Genomic DNA, 20,279 nt, shown 5'->3' with positions numbered 1-20,279 from the left:
CGAGGCTGCCATTTAAAGCAACAAGAGAAAGAGAAGAAAGAAAGAAAAAAAAAAACAACAACTTTGCGGTTCGGTTTTATTGTCCCATTAAAACTGGATCCTCGGGATTCCTTCTGCATTGACATTTAAAATGATTCTGAATGATTACATATACGACTTCCCATGCGTGCCGGGGATTTCAAAGGGTGTCCTGCTGCTGGTTTGGTGGGAAACGAAGAGAAGAGCTCCAGCTGCTGATCAGCATGGGGCAAGACAACAAAACACCAGAAGAATCTGTTTTTTTTTAAAGAAATGTAGAGAAAAAAACACATCATAAAACACTGAATGAATATTAGTGATGCTGTGTTTATCCAGTGATTCATGAACCCTTGATGCTGTGAGCAAAGCGCTGTAATGACACCTGTAACACAACTGATGGGCTCTGCCATATAAAGCATGACTAATTCAGTCTTGTCTGCCTCCAGGACTCAAACAACAGCAAAATGCAGTAAATAGTAATTATTCAAAAAAGGTTAGGTGAATGACGCTGGCACAAATATGACGCTGTTGGTGTTTGATCGACTCCAGCTTACAGAGCGTTAGCTGCTGCTCAACACCCAGCCAGCTTTACTCTGCATGTAAAAAGCCCAAAAAAAGAAACACCCGGGGAGTGATTTACAGACGGGATGCTTAGAAGCAATTAGCGGAGGGTCTGTGTGAGAATCAGCCTTGTGGCTTCACTGACCGTCTCCTCAACATGCTTGTGACACATTTCTCCAAGCACGACTGAAGGAGACAAGAAAGGGCCGCTGCAGGCTTGGAGGTGCCCACATGTGAGTCAGAGGAAGGTGAAGAGGGACACAGATGGGGGGGGGGGGGGGGGACATGTTTGCCCTCCTGGTTAAGATGCTTGAAGGCCCTTAAAATAAAAAAATAAAAAACTATCATTGCAGCAGCACAATCTCACACTGACAAGTTATAAAAACTCCAACTTTAACTGTTAAACTCATTGTAATACGCTGTCGTTCTTGCAAAAGGACGGCGCTCGGTCTTCTTATTCCAACACCGTGGTTGGCGCAGTGCATTTAATTGCAAAGGACGTCTTGGATGCGGTCTGTTATAGGCGATCAGCGTATCGGTGCGTGAACGTGTGCACCTTTCTGAGTGTGTCTGCGTGACGTTCAGTTTTAACGCACCTGGTCTTGGTTTCAGAGCAGAGACAACAAAGACGGACGCAGGGGCGTCACCATGGTGGGAAGCACAGAGACGTTTTAGGAGAATCTAGGTTGTTCACATTAGCCCCGTCCAGCTATAGCAAAACATTTGCATATTTTATTCCTGCTTCTGTGCAGTTTTATTCTGGACCATGCAGAGTGGTCAGTCTTCTCTTGCATTACGCTCTTCTCTGTGGTTTAGTCAACAGGGATTTCTACAGGACTGAGATGGCCAAGGAAGAAGGTTGATTCTATGCTTGGTGAACCATGGCTGTCTTCATTTGGACTTGTTTTACAGGTCCTGTTGAAAGACACAATGATGATCCATTTTCAGATGCCCAGGCGTTTTAAGGAGGCCATGGTGCCTCTAACAAAGTTCTCCGGGTCTTTGGAAATGAATCAGGCCTCAACAGTGGGGCATCTGGTGCTTTTTCACACATTTGTTTTGTCCCTGTCCCTTCTAGGATGTTTGTAGCTCAGTCTTCCTCTCATCTCACCAAACCACACGGTTCCTGTAGAAGCAGGGTTTAGCAAACTTTATTAAAGTTTGCAATAGTAGGACTGAAATTGGCATATACAGCTGTCATGGAGACCCAATGACACTAAGACAACATTTTTACATGCATTACCCTAATATCTGTACATGGTGGCAAGATCTGCACCACATTTGTAGAGAGTCATGGATTACTAATATGGCGATCATGAAAACTGATCAATACAAAAAAACGTAAGTATGTGTTATAAAGATTCCTCTGTTATGTTTATTTTAGAGAGATTGCTGGTGGCACCAATAAGACAATAGGCTGTATGTACTAAAGATGAAACATCAGTGTTATTTTATCAGTATGACATCATGCTACTTTCATAAAAGACCAATGTTTTTCATGAAAAAAAAATAAAAAGATTTTCACAGGTTGTGCCAATTAATGTGACCAAGACAGTGTCTGCTCCAGGCAACAAGTAGAGAACCATGATTTTTCCTCCTTCTTTTTTAAACCTGCTTTTATCATTTTATCAGGCTTGAGAGATTGGAGAATAGTTACTGGAGATGAGCCAAGTGTCTGATGGTTCTGGCACGCACTGCTCTGCTGTAATAGTTATTTTGGCAGCTGACCAATCAGGAGCCAGAGCTGGGGGTTTATTCTAAAAACATGAACTTAGATTTAGTGCAAAAGAAGGAAAGCAAAAGCTTTTCCAACCTCGCTGCACAGTTTGATCTAAACTTTCCTGCTTTGTTGTCTTTTCTTGTTAGGCTGTCTGAACAAAACTGACTTGGCAAGATGTGCTACTGTGGCAAAGAGAGGCTGAAGTTAACACATGAGGCACATTCAAAAATACAGGTGCACCCGGATAAATGAGAATGTCATCAAAAAGGAACTCAAAAATGTGAAACTCATACATTATGACAATCTAGACAGACTTAGTTTTTTTTTTTCAAGCAGTTATTTTTGTTTATTAGATGATTATAGCTTACAGTCAATTAAAACACTCAATTTAGAAAATAACAATGTTACATAACACCAGTAAAAAAAACAACTATTATCAGTTCAATACAGTTTTATATAGCACCAATTCACACCACACGTCATTTCAAGGCTCATTACAAAGTGAAATTCAATCAGATTATACAATTTGGTCAGAAAGTTTCCTCTCTAAGGAAACCCAGCAGGTTGCACCAAGTCCCTCCAAGCAGCATTCACTCCTCCTGAAAGAGCGTAGAGCCACAGTGGACAGTCGTCTGCATTGTTGATGGCTTTGCAGCAATCCCTCATACTGAGCATGCATGAAGCGACAGTGGAGAGGAAAACTCCCCTTTAACGGGGAGGAGAACCTCCAGTAGAACCAGAACCAGGCTCAGTGTGAACGCTCATCTGCCTCCACCCACTGGGGCTTAGAGAAGACAGAGCAGAGACACAGAAAGCACAGAAGCTCCCATTGATACAGGAGTACTTTCTATGTTATATGGTAATAGAGGATGATCTGCCTCCCCTGGATGATGTCACAGCTAACAGAACGCCAGACCAGGTGTACCTTCTATGAAGAGAAAAAAGACAGAGAACAAAAAGTTAAAAGCTGAAATAACAACAAACAATGCAGATTGGAGAGCAGTAGAACTCAGCCGGGTGAGAGAAGTAGGCCCTGATGTCCTCCAGCAGCCTAAGCCTATAACAGCATAACTATAGAGGTAGCTCAGGGCAACATGAGCCACTCTAACTATAAGCTTTGTCAAAAAGGAAAGTTTTAAGATTAGTCTTAAAAGTAGACCGGGTGTCTGCCTCACGGACCAAAACTGGGAGTTGGTTCCACAGGAGAGGAGCCTGATAGCTAAAGGATCTGCCTCCCATTCTACTTTTAGAGACTCTAGGAACCACCAGCAGACCTGCAGTCTGAGAGCGAAGTGCTCTGTTAGGAACATACGGGGTAATATTACAGAAGTGTGGGCTTACTGAACAGCTTTTCCATGTCCTGCACAGCATTTACACTCAGTATCTGGTCTGGGCTCCTTGTGCATGAATTACTCCATCAAAGTGGCGTGGCATGGAGGCGCTCTGCCTGCGGTTCTGTTCGTTTGTCTTGTAAGGTCTGGAGTCTGGTTTCTCTCCTCTTCCTCTTGACAATGCCCCACAGATTCTCAACCTCAAGATGCCTGGATTCTGGGCCTCTCAACTCTTCCTCCAGACTCCGGAGCATTGATGTCCGAATGAAATGCAAAAGTTTCTTCCGGCTGAAAAGGGCACTTCAGACACTGCTCTAACTCCAGCTATACAGTCCATACTTTGTGACGTGTTTGCTTGATAATCCTCTCAGAGGCACATTTATCCCTGTTGCATCTTGCTATCTTCTTTTTTCTGGTTTTAGATTAAAAACTATTAAAGACAGAAACGTGAACTTCTGCACACCGCAGAAGGTCTGTGGCATATGATCTTTGCGGAGGTAGTCAATGACAAGTCAGTATTCTTCACTGTAATTGTGCAAACCATAACATGGCCATAAAATGACTGCAGAAGAAATGAAGGTTTAAAAAGCTTCAACATTTTTGTAACAAATCTATATATTTTATGAGTTTCTCTTTTTGAATTAATCTACAAAAACAAAATTACTTTACAGTGAAATTCTAATTGATTGAAATAACCCTCTATGTCCTATCAGCCCTTTTGTCTCTAAGGGTTAAGCTGTCACACAGAAACCATAAGTCATATTTTGTTGATCAGAACGTAGAAGATCCAAATGAACTTTACTGTACCAAGAAAATTCAACCGTGGTGTGACTGAAACACAAACAAGCTGATGCCCTAACAAATGAGTCTTGTCTGGGAGAAATTAGCCTTTAAATTAAAAGGCCTGGTTATATTTGTTTTCACGCTTCCAGTCTGGAGACAAACCTGCTTACAGAGTCTAATTGAAATAGAGGGAAAAAGGGAAGATGAAGAAACCTGATAAATCAGGGAGAATCAGTCAAATGCTGGATGGAGAAGTGTAACAAGAAAGTGCTTTGTGACCGAGGAGCTGTTTCAGTCCAGTTCTTGAGGGTTTGGTGGGGGGGGGGGGGACCTAGGATAAGGTTACCCGCACAGATTAGCCGCCAAGCGTGAGGGAGCGAGGAAAACTAGCAAGCAAGTTAAAGGTCTTAGTTTACCTGGCTCGCTTTGCCAATGAAAGTGCTTTTAAATCACCTGAAAACGATTCTCCTTCGCCTCCTGCGCCGATTCTTTTTTTAATTTATTTCACAAAAAGCAAATTTGATCCAGGGGCTGCGACGTGGCGAATGATGTTACTCCCAGAACCCTTTCAAGCCTTTGAATTTGAACCGCTTCCGTGCACTTATGCGTGTCTGTCTGCAGCGGCCGGACTGTGGGAATGTCACCGGGGATATCTCATTGAAGCTAAAGGAGGAGGCATCTGAGGGCGGGCGAGCGCTCAGCAGTTCAAAGGACCCTAGCAGGCATTTAGGGCTTGACAAAAGAACTTGGCAGATCAGTAAGTGAAGCCCAATGTACTACATTAGTGTCAGGACCCCCTCCGCGTCCCTCCCACTTTGCACTTTCATCTCTGACACGGACATATTGACTCAAAGGAGAGGAGGGGGGTGTCGGGGTCGGAGAGGAAGGGCTCGGTGGCTGCGGTGTGTGTCCTATTCAATTCCCAAGGTGAAGCGACTGATGCGGAGGGGTCACCCACCCAGAAGCCTTTTTTTTTTTTTTTTACAAGAAGTCACAGCTCGACAAGCATGTGAGACTTAAATGGAACGGCCCTCTTCCTCTCATCTCCCACAAACTCAGCCTCACCCCACTTGTGCGTGCTGACCCCACCCCGCCGCTTCAAACGCACATGCGGACACCCCTTTTTCACACTGCTGATCATGTCCTGCTGCCGGCTACCCGAAGTCAAACGGCTAACGTCGGTCCGGGTCGCGATGGGGTCGCGACACCTCGGCTTTATGGAGGGTGGCGGAGAAAGGAGCCAGAGATGGGGAGGGAGGGAGGGAGCTACCTCAGAGAGCCTTCAAGCATCACCTGAAGAAAGGGGGAGGAGGCGGAAAGAAGCAGGAAGTGTTTTTAATTTGTCCCCCCCCCCCCCCCTGTCACACATTGTTTGCACGGAGTCATTAGTGGTCAGTTAGGTTTGCCTTGAAGGGAGGAGACCAGGGGATGAAAATTAAAGCCCTGCTCTTCCACAAATCACCCGAGCACCAGCGTACACGTCAAGCAAACTAATGTTTCCATTAGCTCCAGTTGCCTGTTTGACATTAATGGTGATCTGCTCCATCTCGGTCCAACAGGGAGTCTACAGTTGTCCGAAAACATAAACAAAAGTTTCGGCTCCCTTGTTGCTAGTTGCAAACATGTGCAATAACTTAATGTGACCGCGTGCATTTTGAAGACCTCACTAAAAACTATTCATGCTTGGACCGAATCCCTGGCCGTCGCTAAGCACGGAGAAGGTGCCAAAATGTGTCACAGCGTTACAACTGAATAACAATCAGCCCAAAGACCTCATGCGTTCCAAGATTCAGGCCCGCGTCTGACAGATAAATGTCAACTCCCTTGGTCAAGAAGAGGTAATCAAAAAAGAGGTCCTGTTTCTGTGTGCACAAGTGTTGAACAAGACAAGTGCTTCAATGATATAATAAGCCTTCAGAACTGGGTGGATTAGTGCTGAAATTTTGGGAAGTGGAATGATGTAAGTGTTTTTTGTCAGCTCTTTTTTCCCCCTTACTTGAATGACCCTGTAATTATTTTCTTGGACGGCCGTGATTACCAAATTAAGGGGCTTGTTGTTTGTAATGTGGCATGAAATTACTCTGAGAGTCACAAACTGGCCGGAAGGCTTGAATCATTCCCACAAAAGGCTCGCGGTATCTGACAGTTATTGAAAACACTCAGCCGCCCGATTCTTGAAGGACGCCATTAATGAGGCGAAGGTTCAAAGCAAATTAAAAATTTGCCCCAAAAGCAGCTTTGAAAAAGGCCACCAAGAGCGTGACCTGAGCCCACCCGCTGATTTTGATGAAGACTTTGATTTTTAGGTCATTACTTCCACATTAGGGGTGAGAAGTACTGAGTAGGTGTTCAAAACAGAAACCTGTCAGGCTAACTTTTATCTGATTGCTAAGCTGTCTGAGGGGCTCTCAGGTGCAAACTTAAAGGGGTTAAAAATGTCTTCTTTTTTTTTTTAAAGCAAGGCAAAGAAGCAGACACTTTACAGCCAAAACTCACAAACTGATTGTTCACTAAACAGGTTTCCTGGAATATAAGGAAACAAACGTGTAGATGTGAACAAATTGTTGACCTGTCAAGTAAAATCCTGCTCCGTATTACACGGTTAATGTAACTTATTATGAAAGTTAAAGCAACATTTTGATCTGAGGTAGCTTGCATCTTACTGCTTACTTCTAACAAAGCAAAGGTATTTAATGTGCTGCTTGAATAGCTATAAAAATCAAAGCAAATAAGCATTATCTTTGTCAGAGATCGGTTGCTGCAAGTATTGTTCTTTTTGGGTAAACCTTTGTAACACATACCTGGGTGCTGTCTGCTGCCACTCGGTCAGCAGGGTTGCAAACCATTCTCTTTTTTTGCCATGAAATACAGTATAAACAATTTTTTTGGCATATTCAGGCTTATATTAGCAACTCATTGCAACTTGCACACAGACTTGGCAGTTTTTGTGTCAGATACGGTACTACGGGTACTAACAGTCCGTCCTGCATGTTGTCTCGCACCTGGAGTAACCTTGACCACCAGGGGGCAGACTTTCTGACTTCAGATCTGACTCAGGAAAGCGCTAACATCTCCTCGACTCTCTGAAACGTGTCAGCCGTAAGGCGTGATAAAGAGTCCTACCAGAAAAGTTCACGTTTGGACTTAATAACATAGATGTTAGCAAAGTTTTACGATCCAAGGAAGCGCTTTCGTCCGGTAAATAAAGAACCAAGTGTGAATCAAGAACAGACTCCTTTTATTCTTTGTTTTTAGAGCAAAAAAGCATGAAAATCAAAAATTAACAACATTCCGAATAAGGTTTTAATTCAAGGGAAATAATAGTTAGGCATTCTGCCTAACTATATTACAGGATATATATAGCGTAACATGTTCTTGAGCAGGTTAAAGTCAGTTCAGTCCTTCCCATACAGTTCATTCGGAGGAAATAACTGCTTTGCAACATTCAGAAACATTTTCAATTGCCTGATGGTTCCACATTGATCTGTTCAAACAATTATTAAAAATGTATATCACATGTGGCTGTCCAACCATCATACGATTCAGGAAGGATGGTATGGAAACTCAGATCTGTGTCTCAGAGATGAAAGTGTTTGGCTGAAAAATGTGCTTATCTACAGTGAAACAACTCCTGCACTGACATGGGCTGAAAGGCCACTCAAAGTGGAAGAAGCCACGGTGCCCACACCAACGTAAAAAGCTAAATTATTATTCAAATATGCTGAACTCTCATTATCCGTCTGCCTTTTTGTACCATTATTGCCTTTTGCACCATTATTACCATTTTTCCTTTTTGCACAATTACCCTTTGCACATAAACAATGGCTGAATCATTCCTCTGTATACTGTTTTTGTACATTGTGTTTTATTTTCCTGTAGTGTTACATTCTGATCACTGCTGCACTTTATATTGCAATGCTGCCTATTCCACCTGCAATCCCTTACACTGTTGCATGCTGTATGCAATGAAATTACGTTCTGTGTGCACTCTGTACATACAAAATGACAATAAAGTTGTCTAAGTCTAAGTCTAAATTGTAGTTTGCAAATACACATGGAGAAAAATAACTTAATACCCTGTGGTATGGTAAAAGTGAATTCTAAATGTTTGCCCAGATTGTTACTTTGGAGGAAAATCCAGAGAAAACCGTCCCAGCTGTGAAGCACAGGGGAGGCGACATCATGTTGCGGGGGTGTTTTGCTTTAAGAAGGACTGATGGGCTGCACAAAATACTTGAAATCATTAGAAAAGAATATGATGCAAAGAGACTTCCAAATGGACAATGACCCACAGCAATCTCAATGATTGGGAGTGGCTGTCACGCCGCTCCAATCTCCGATCTTTGAAAACTTGTGGACTGTTCGTAAACCGCCTTTCCACCTTTTTGGCTCTGTGACGAGGAATGGGTCATTCCTCATCTTGGTGGCAGCAAACTATTGTAAAAAGCTTGTGGAAGGATGAGTAAAAAAAAGTTTGACCCTAGTCAAGCAGTTTAGCATTTCTAGCAAATACTAAGGAAGTGCTTCTGATTTTGAAGAAAGTAATTTAAAATAATCCTCTCACTCATCATTAAGCAAATAATAATAGTTTAAATTTTCCTAAATGTTGGGTTGGATCTGATTTCAGACAGAAATAAACAGCTTTAGAGACAAAATAGAGGGTAACTCCTGTGATGTTACTCATTCAAAAGGCCAATTAAAAGATCTTTACGCCTTTTTACTTTCTAACAATAAATCGCTGCACATCAATCTGCTGTCACCCCAGACATAATCCTTTAGTGTCTGGAGACTCTAATGCCTCTCATTGTGTTAAACTTATCTGCTTTGAAAAAGAAAACCTGAAAAAATATAACTGGGATGTGCTTGTCTTACGAAAAAAAACAGGATCTGTGATTTTCCCGGCTCCAAAATATGACGCGGCATGCCTTTTTAATCTAAACCAAAGCCCAAAGTTCTCTGACTGGGTCAACGTTGAAAGCGAGTTACCGAGCCTTTCACTTCACGATTTAATCCTTACAACGTCCTGCACTGAATGAGGTGGGGTGGCAGCCTTACGAGTCGTCTGTTCCTGGTCAAGAAAGAAGCCCGAGCGGTTGTAGAGGAGCCTCTCCTCGAGCTGTCTCTGCCCTGCTAAGCTAGCCCGAACCTGCACTTCCACTCATCCTAATCGCTGAGCCCAATCCATTCCCCTGTCTAGCACCTCTTCAGAGGCCGCTCGCTCCTTTGTTCTGACAATACACAAACGACCATTCAAATGGAGGCACTCTGTAATCAGTGAAATACTAGCCTCTGGGCTTTGTAGAGTAGAAAAAAAGGAGGGAAAGAGAGAGCTACATTGAAAGAGGGAGGAGGGAGAAAATCCATCCATGACCAATCAACTCTAACTACCTGTCTGGCTTTTTAGCTGCAGATGTTATTTGGGAAAGGGGAAAAAAATGTGCCCATTCCAGATGTAAGATGTACGAAAGTGAGGCAGGCTGGTACCTCCACCCACTGACATAAAAAAACAAAAAGGCTGGACCCCTCCCTCCACACCCATCCATGTTTGATATGGTGGATGTTTTTTCTCTTACCCACGTGGTTTCAGTCAGCTAAATATGTGACGGATTACATCACCTTATGGTCAAAGCAGAGATAAACTAAAAACTGATGGATGTAGTCTCACCGTCAAAGCAGCGTAAGGTCCTGGTGAATGTTTCAACAGTAAAAATAAAGAAACATCATGGGTCTAACCATTTGCTGGTGTACGACCCAAATTCTGCAAGTGTGCTTCCACCATATTTTGCATCTATTGAAATAAAAAAAAAATACTCATTTGTTTGGTTTTTAAAAGCAGGCAAACTAGTAAAGTAGTTAATTTCTGAGAGAATTAATGGTAGTCTAGTGTCTAGATGTCTCATGAAACGAAAACAACTATACGATTTAGTTTTGTTTGGTAGAAGTCATAATTTTCTCTCCTTTTTTAAATACATTATTTGCTAAAAGTATTCACTCACCTTCAGCTTAAACTTTTCTGAGAATGCTGTCCACGAGGTCCTGGAGAGCTAATAGGAATCTTTGACCGTTCTTCCTGAAGTGCATTAGTGAGGTCAGACACGGATGTTGGACGAGAAGGTTCGGCTCTCCGTCTCCGCCCTAATTCATCCCAAAGGTGTTCTATCAGGGTGGAGGTCAGGACTCTATGCAGGCCAGACCATCCACTCCACACTCTTTCATCCATGTCTTTATGGACCTTGCTTTTTCCACTGGTGCACAGTCACGATGGAAGAGGAAAAGGCCATCTCCAAACTGTTCCTACAAAGTTGGGAGCATGGAGTCGTCCAAAACGTCCTGGTATGCTGAAGCTTTCAGAGTTCCTTTAGCTGGAACCAAGGGTCCAAGCCCAGCTCCTGAAAGACAACCCCACACCAGAACCGCCCTCCACCTATACAATCAGTCAAGTATTGTTCTCCTGGCCACCAAACCCAGACTGGTCCATCAGATTTCCAAATGGAGAAGTGTGATTCGTCACACCAGAGAGCGCGCCTCCTCTGCTTTAGAGTCTGCTTATATACATTCTATCTATTTTAGTTGAAACCTGTATTAACAATGGATCAGACAGAGAAACCAGATAAAATAATCTTAGTTAATTGGTACAAAATTAAACTTAGGTGATTCGGGTGTTTATCAGAACAGTATATGACAGTAATTTCACATACAATGTACTTAGTAGAAAATGTAATAACAAACTTATCTGACTGGCCAATCTTCAGTGAAACTAAAATAGTGCAAGACAATGTTTGTGGTTTCACATATGTAAGACAAAATACAACCAAACTGATGATAAAATTATAAAGAAATGTATGAGTGTGCAAAAAGCTGTTAAATTATTAACAACTTTTGCCAAATATTTTAGAAGCATTTTAGGTATTTCATAAAAGACGATTCATTCCACTCTTGTTGAAGAAATACTTTAATTTGGTCCATGATCAAAACATTACATATTATCTTTTAGAATAAATGTCAATACTTGGTTGTCTTTTCACATAACATGAGTCCCTTGTAGTGATGCTGTTCTTCTGCAAAGTTCACCAAAATACATAAATGTTGATAACAGGCTTTGCAAAATTGCACATTTCCTTCACTGATGTCCAATTGATGTGTTTAGAAAGTTTCCTTATCAGCTCAGAAATTAGCTCCGTTTTTCAGCCATTTACGGTGATGCGTGTTCAGTAGCTGACATACAGTCGAGGTGGACGGTGGACATGGTCTCTACATACATGGTATAACTACCTGATTTGCGTTTATTGTTTTATGACAGCCTGTGGGAAAGTGGATCGTCAACATATAGCCAATATGGGTCAACTCTGGCCAACCTCTGCAATTCTCATATTTTTTGATTTATGAAAATTATACACAAAACATGTATGAACAACATATGTTAATATATTATTTGACTTCTATTCAACACAAATTATTTTCACAAGATTCTTGGGAAATTAATTACATTATACTGTATGAAATAAATGCAAAAATGCCCTCTTTCTAGAGTAAATCATGTAAGCCTTGTATGATGTGCAATATATGAAACATAAACTAAAGATGATTGAATGCTTGATTTTTTTTTGTTTATGTTTTTTTTTGTTTCTTTCCCATATGGGTTACACCACGGCATCCAACATTTTGCATTGTACTTGGTGATGTACGGCTTGGATGCAGCTCCAGCTAGGCCAGGGCTCTGCAACCTGTGGCTCTTTGGACCTTCCACAGTGGCTCTTAATAACTTTGGCTACAAATTAAATTTTTATTATGGTATTTAAATGTAATAATGATAATAAATGCAGGTTTTAGCAGTTTCTTCTTGGAATGATTGCTTTTAATTTTCACAACAGAATGATGCTAAAAGTGCCAGTAATATTGAATTTTAAATCTATGAAGCAACTATGATTTTTTTTATATCATTATCCACAAATGTCAACATCACTTCCATCCTCTTTTTTTGAACCTCAAAATAGACATAAAAGGGCGTTTCTTTAACGATGACAACAGATTTCCTACAGTGGATCTTTATCAAAAATTATAACTTGTCTTTTCTGTAAAGGCCAGGCAACATTTGCAGCTCTGAGCGAGTTTAATTGAAGTGGACTGTAGGCAAATTGGCTCTTTAGACGGTAAAGGTTGCAGGCCCCTGAGCTAGGGGAACCCATGAAGATCTCTATGCCCTGTTCTTCAGCAGATCTTGGCCTCCTCTGCTCACTATGTGCCTCAGCATCCGCTCACCCTGCTTCTTCAGTTTACGTGGCATATCACTTCCTGCCTGGGTTGATGTTAATCCCCATTCTCCTACACTATTTGTTGTTTGACTACTGACAGTTGACTAGGAAATATTTAGGAGAAAGCAAATTTCACGACTGGACTTGTTGTCCAGGTGGCATCCTATCAAAGAACCACGCTGGAGTTCACTGAGGTCCTGAGAGCGACCCATCCTTTCACAAATGTTTATAGAAACATTCTGCACGTCTAAGGTCTTGGTTTTATACACCTCTGGCCATGGAAGTGATGTGAACACCCGTGTTTGATCATTTGAATAGGCGAGTGAAAACTTATAGCATTGTAGTGCATTTGAAAGTTAGCATTCAAAGAAGGTAAAATTAACGCTTTGCTTTTTAGCATATTTTCTAACACAAAGTGTCTGGATAAAACTGTTCATATTGTTTTCTGTTTGCCATGAGCTAAGAAGAAGAAAAAGGACACCTGAAAGAAGGTGTTGTTGTCAGATGGGTTCAAAATGTAACCTTTTAGTAGTCAAACAAATTCAGTATGTTCTGGAAAGCCAACCCTGCGCACACCACTGAGTGGGAGAAACATGGTGGCGGCATCACCGCGCTCTGAGGAGGCGTTAGCATGAACAGGGAAGCAAAGAAGCAAAGTCCAGAGCTAGATCCAACTGTGAGTTTGTGGTTGCTTAGAGAAATTATATTTCAAAGATGGTATTTATCCAAATTGACTGAACGTCAGCTATTTTGCAAAAAGAAAAAAAGAAAAAATAGCACATAGAAATACCCCCAGAGACTTGCAGCTCCAAAGGGAGTAAAAGGTGGATCTACAAAGTATTCAATTAAGAGGCTTCATTGAAATGCACTCCACACTTTTCAGGTCTTTATTATGAAAAAAATTATGAGAACTATACAGGGTTTTATCTCTACTTTCCTGTTATCCATTTAACATGCATTTTAGTTTGTGACAATAAAGTGCTTTTGGAATATATGGATGGCTAATTACTCTTTACAGATCATAAATTATATCTTCTAATTGTTTCATTCCCTTAATCGCCAATAGAGCAACCAGAATAAGTCAAAGCGTTGCATTTTTATCTGACTTTTGAGGCTGACAGACACTCATTCTGAGTCTCCAGGTGTCGAACAGAAAAGCGTTCTCTGTTTTCGAGCGATACTGAGAACATGTGGGAGAAGCTGGGAGAGGTGTCAGGTGAGACGGCGTGCAAGGTGCGCAGCAGCCTCAGAGAGCTCGGGGGCTGAAGTCATTACAGATATCAGCCGTTTGATGTAAAAGGGACTGACAAATTACCTTGTTGAACCACAATATTCTAAGTGAGGCGTCTCTGTCAAATATCTGATAAAAAATGCTCCCCAAGGCTGCTATTGGACTGATCCTGGACTGATAGTGAGAAAAACATGCATGTAAATTAATGTAGTGACATGTTTAAACAATTCCTTTTTTTTCTCCAGAAAACTTAAATTACTGTTTTAACCTTTACATGTCCCTCAGAGAGTCATAATAGTGGTAAAAACTGAGACGTCCAAGTATTCAGTGTGTTTGTTTTATATTAGTGTGACGTATTTAATGTCAAATGTCATACATGAAAGTGTCAAATCCAGGATTTAAATAAAGTTTATACTTACAGCAACATTTACACACATGGTAATTAAAATGCAAATAAAACAAATAAAAAGGGGAGAAAAGGGAAACTACAATAAATTGAAATAATTACAGCTCAATTAAAGCATAAATTACATAAAATGTAAAACAGATATCCCAACTGAAGGGGGAAGCATATAAATAAAGCTTTTGTTTAACAGGGAAGCTGCAGTAAGAATAATGTTTTCCGTCGTGGTTTAAAGGAGCCATCAGTTTCTGCACGTTTCAGGTTTTCAGGGGTTTGTTACAGAGAAGCACAGGAATTAAATGGTGCCTCACCTTTTCAGTTTAGTTGCAGTCCTGGAAACACTGAGCAAACAGATCTCTGACGACCTCACAGGTTTACAGGGTTCATTCCTGACAAGAAGCTTGGAGAACATTCAGTTCCCTAATTTTAAACCTAACCTTTCACAAACAGGTAGCCAGGGGAGTAACTCAAGGTGGGTTGTAAGGTTTAATTTTCCTGGTGATGGATTTATTCAACATTATGGATGATCTGCTGCTGCAGTCCCCGATTTTAAGGTAAATTATAATACTTTATAGAAATGTTCAAGTTTAGGTCTGAATCCATAGCTTCACTTATTGCAGGCCTTGGGTTGGTTCTGTGATTTTTACATTCACTATAGATTAGTGCTGATCACTAACCTTGCATTTTGAGCACAAAAGCGAAGACTTATATTTTCTGCATTACATTCAATAGCATATAAAAGTGTGTAGTCATATATTTTGTATTAGTCAGCGAATCAGTGCAAAGGTGACATGTAGTTACTGAGTAAAAGTAGTCTGAGAATAGAGCCTTGGGGAATCCCACATGTGCTCTTAGGTCTAAAGTTTCAGGAAATGCAACAGAAAGCCTAAGAGACACCTTAAATATCTCACGGATGTCTCCGCAGCTCATTTATTCTCCACAGAGAAGTATTTAACTACAAGACCACAAGATCCAAAGTGGAAAGGTTATGATAAATCATTTGCACAAAATGGATTGTGGCTTCCACGACTAAGCCAAAAGACGAGTAGCCTGAACCTTAAACAAATACACCTACTTACAAAGTTGGATCTGTGACTTCCAAGGCGTAGTGGCTCAAATTCAACCCCCTTATTTCACACTGATTCTCTTTTATAGTAAGGCAAGGCATGCAAAACATCCCAGTTAGAAAGTGTTCTATGAAAGGGCCCCTTAGTTTTAATCTAGAACTTGTTTTTTTTTCTTTTGCATTTTTCCAGATTTGATCATCAAAAAAGTGTCTTACCACAACAGAGAGTGACTTCTCTGAGTATGTAAAAGGAAATACAGTTTAAGAAATAAAAAAAGGGATTCATGTCTAAGAATAAGTCCTCCAGATGGGGTGATTCATCAAGATCCATACGGGACACTGCAACTCCACTCAGCTCCTTGGAGTCCAGACATGGAATCCACTTATGCTCGAATATCACCTGTCAAAACACCTTACGCTGATGTGATGAGTTTTGCAATCGGGTGACATGTCCAGACTTTTTAAAAGAAAACAGTACATTGAGTCATATAGAAATCAATGGAAGTTTTAGGAATCCAAGAACTTTTTTTTTTTTTTGTTCTTTCCGCAGTCAAACTCACATTTTAGCTTTGCATTCACCAAACAGCAACAAACATCTTGGTTCATGAAGCTCAAACCCATTACCAACATGCAGGAGCATTTGGTAATTTTACCTCTTAAAATCTAAATCATTTGCTGAAAACCACAATCTTGGTAATAGCTCGTTACACACAAATTGTAGGTGGCTTTCATTTTGCACATCCTGAGCTCTCAAATTCCTCCACATCTGAGTCGAGCAAGTCCCAGACACCTTTCTGCTGCATTAGAAAGAAAAAAAAAAAAAAAAGCTTAGTTTGTGGGCAGAGGAATGCAGCTCACATCCTTGCAATAGCAGCCGTAGAGGTAATGCACTCGCATGTTGGCGCTTGTCAAGGTGAGCGCACCTCCCTCTTCTGTATTAATAACCGCATGTCCTATTGCTGTATCAACTGGGCTGTGTTTTACAGGGCCTGGCTTAGCTTACGGGAAGATAGATGATGAACTCCCCCACCTCTTCCTCTAATTTACACAAATACTTGCCCAGATGTCTGTTTTGCTGCAGTATTCCCAAACGGTGACTGAAGAACGCCACTCCAACATGGCCCCCGCCCTGACGTCCCCGTACGGATCACAAATGTCAGCAGTGAGCGAATGGGATATTTTTAGCAAATGAGTGCAATTGCTTTGCTTCTGAGCGACAAGACAGATATTTTGAGCGAAACCGAATAAGATAAAAATAGCTTGGTGTAGTTTTTAGTGATAATGTCAAAAGGTTCACGAATCCTGACAGGAAAAAAAAAAAAAGCTCTGACTGGTTTCTTTCTTCTTTCTGTTCTGTGCAAAAAAGAAGAAGAAAAAAAAATGTTTATACAAGCACATCGGTCTTGACAATTGCCTAACACGTAGAAGGGATTGTCATTAAGATACAGTCAACTGTCAAAATTGAGCTATGAAAGAGAAAATCGCTGGTGATGACAATGATGGCTTCCTTTCTCTCTAATATAAACATACCAGCGTGATCACTTTTCGCCCTCAGGGCCGTGTCATTGTTCCAGTTTGAAAGCTCTCTGTGGATGCTTGGTATTTTTTCCCTCTCTGCTCATTTATTTGTTTGTATCCAGGTGATGTGCCAAACTGTCACATCAAGCGCACACCGACTTTTTCCCTTGGAGCAAAGGTCTAAACCATCGCAACAGCAGCTACGGGTGCTTGTTTCCCGGTCGGAGGTGGCGGCGGGGTGTACTGCATCTTGCAAAAAGTATTTGGACCTCTTGAACTTTTTCCCCACTATGAACCGTAAACTTCACTGTCTCTTAACAGAGTTCAATACGACAGGTAAAGTGGTAACCGTGGGTTTGATCCAACCCCCTTTACTCTGATGCCCCTAAATAAAATCTAGTGTGACCAATTGCCCTCAGAAGCCTCCTTTTTGGTCAACAGTCCAGCTGTGCATGATTTAATGTCAGTATGGATGCAGCTATTCACTGCAGGCCTCAGAGGTTTGTTAGAGAACATTAATGATCAAACAGCGTCATAAAGGTCAGGAAACATAACAGGCAGGTCAGGGAGAATGTTATGGAGATGCTTAGAGCCAGATTAGGTAATAAAACAATATTCCAAACTTTGAACATCCCACAGAGCTCTGTACAAGCCATTGTTCAAAAACAGAAAAAAAAGGATAGCACACGTGCATATGTACCAAAATATGGTCATCCACCTAAACTTCAGAGGTGCTGCAGAGGTAAACAGCTCAGGTGGAGGATTCTGTGGATGGGACGCGTATTTGTAGTGCACTCCATAAATCTGGGCTTCAAAGAAGACTGGCAGGAAGAAATCTATTGCTAAAAGGAAGCTAAAAAACAGTGGTGGCATCTTCATGCAGAGGGGATCCTTTTCTTCAGCAGGGAAAGGGAAGCTTTCCTGCTGAAGCTGATTAAAGATGGATGGAGGACAACGCGACTCAGGAAAATCCGGAATCTAAACTTGTTGCAAAATTAGACGCTGCAAAAGGACTAAGACTGAGGCAGATGATTGCTGTGGCAAGACTTGGAAGGTGATATTCATAGATCCTCTCCAGCAAGTTAGACGTATCCTGAGCTATATGTCAAAGAGAATTTGACATATTTTTTGTTACTATATGTGCAAAAGGAGAAAAATAAAGACTTACAGCTCTAAGGGCAATTTTCCTTCCGCTTCACAGTTACGGAGTAGGCCTACTTTGTAGTGGTCTACCACAAAGAATCCAAACACAATACGCTTGAGTTGTAACATGGCAGGATGTTAAAAAATTCAAGAGGTATCTAAAGTTTTACAAGATACTGTAAAATAAAGCACTCAACGGTTTGATGTGGGAACTGCAAACTAGACGAGGAAAGATGCGTTCAGGACGTGTGCCCTTTAAACATGTTGCATTTTTACCTCATTTCATGCCATTTTGTTATTTAACTAACGCAAATCACCAAGAAAATTCTCAAAATAGGATTTTCATAAACAAAAATTGCAATTTTGAAATAGGTTAAAGGTTTTCTTGTCAGAAAAAAAAAAAGCTGACCCCCTCCATCCAAGCAGTCACAAAATGATCTGGTACTCTTCTTCGCCACACGGGGCCGCCAAAGAGCACACATAACAGGAGGGCTTCTTCAAAAACTGTTGGAAAAAAATGTTTTATATCTAATTATGAAGGGAATGCATTCTAATATCACTTCAAACACAACATTTACCACAAGTTATATTAAAGAAATGGACCCCAATAGAAGATTTATCATATACAACCGTATCCTGTAAATATCTGTTACCATCGAGTCATTTTCTCTGATTCTACACCGGGTATACGGCTGTCTCTGCATTCAGCTATTCCTATGGGTCGTGAGAAGAAAAGAGGGCGGAAATGTACATGCCTGCAGAGACATGACCTTACATTTCTTTCCACTAGAGATGGCGTTAGAAAACCTTGTCCTCAATTATAAATCCTACAGGTAATCCCAGCAGAGACAAAATACTTCCTTTAACTCCAAAAAACACAAACGAAAAAAAAAAAAAAAAACTCCAGGTACTGTTCAAAAAGACTGAGTTCTCTTTACAGGAGGGAGTAGCGCAGGAAAATGCATCTATCATCTCTGTTTTCTGAGCGGTAATAGAGCAAGCTCCATGAGTAGAGTGATGTTGTCAGCCTGACAGTGGTGTTAATGTTCCCCGAGGGCACGTTGGAGAACAGAGTAGGATGAGGTTGCATAATCAGTGCCTGGGATTCATGGCAAAGAGTGCCGGGCTTAAGAAACATACGCCGATATTTTCAAAATGAGATCAGAGCAATTCGCCAGGCAGCAAGACGACGGGTGACTGAATGAAACGAAAAGCCGTAGCTTAATTGAAGTCGGTTGTTACAGGCTGTTTGGACAGAAGGCGTGAGAGGCGCCTACCGAATACAGAGGAAACAAGTATCAGGGCAATACATCATTAAACTATTTAAAGTCATAGAAGTGACCAGATCTTGGGGTCTGAGCTGGCGAGTAATCTAAAAGATTACAAAAGAAATATCACTGAAGGCTGCAAGGCCGTGGAACCAGGCGAGGCAGGGGAAGGTTCATTATAAAGCACTTTTTAGTTGCAGGATCCGCGGCAGGATAATAAGTTACATTTACTCCACTGGCTTTTTGACAACAACAAAAAAACAGTACTAGTTTTACTGCAGCATACTTTTTACTTTTTAATATTACATTATGGTTACTCACACCTTTCTGGCTACTCTGCTCACCTCTGGTCACTTCACTGAGAGAAGAACATACAAGCATGTTTTTACCAATCAGGTGCAAACACGTTATAGTAAAGTGAGGTTTATTTTATTCACCCAGGCTGGCTTGTCCAGATGTTATTTTCTAACTGCTGGGCCTGTTGAGTGAGTCTACAGCATAACTTGTCTTCTTAACAGGAAAGCTTTACATACATATATACTGTAAAAACTGCGTGAATTGGTTTCCAAAGGGTTCTGGTGTGAAAAATTAAGATTTGGAAATTTCGTTTCACTCGTGCCTTATTTGTTTAGTTTATAAAATCATTTTTTTTTTTTGTTTTGTTACCTGGAACTACCTGAATTTATGTTTTGTTTTGGTTTTTTTGTTTTTTTTACATTCTGTCTGTCTGATTATACAGCATAATCTCTGCACTGCAAAAAAGGGAACTAAAAGTAAGTAAAATGTTCTTGAAATTAGTGTACTTGTCCTTGATTTGAACAGGAAAATAAAACAATCTACCAATTTTTACCCCTAGAATAAGAAAATTGATAGAGTGCACTTGAAATAAGATGATAGAGACGAGTTGTTTCTATTTTAAGTGCAAATATCTTATTCCACTGGCAGATCATCTTATTTACTTGCTCAAATCAAGGGCAAATACAAT

The sequence above is a fragment of the Fundulus heteroclitus genome, chromosome 23 (assembly GCF_011125445.2).
Source record: "Fundulus heteroclitus isolate FHET01 chromosome 23, MU-UCD_Fhet_4.1, whole genome shotgun sequence".
NCBI classification, from domain to species: domain Eukaryota; kingdom Metazoa; phylum Chordata; class Actinopteri; order Cyprinodontiformes; family Fundulidae; genus Fundulus; species Fundulus heteroclitus.
This window is presented reverse-complemented; position numbering follows the sequence as displayed.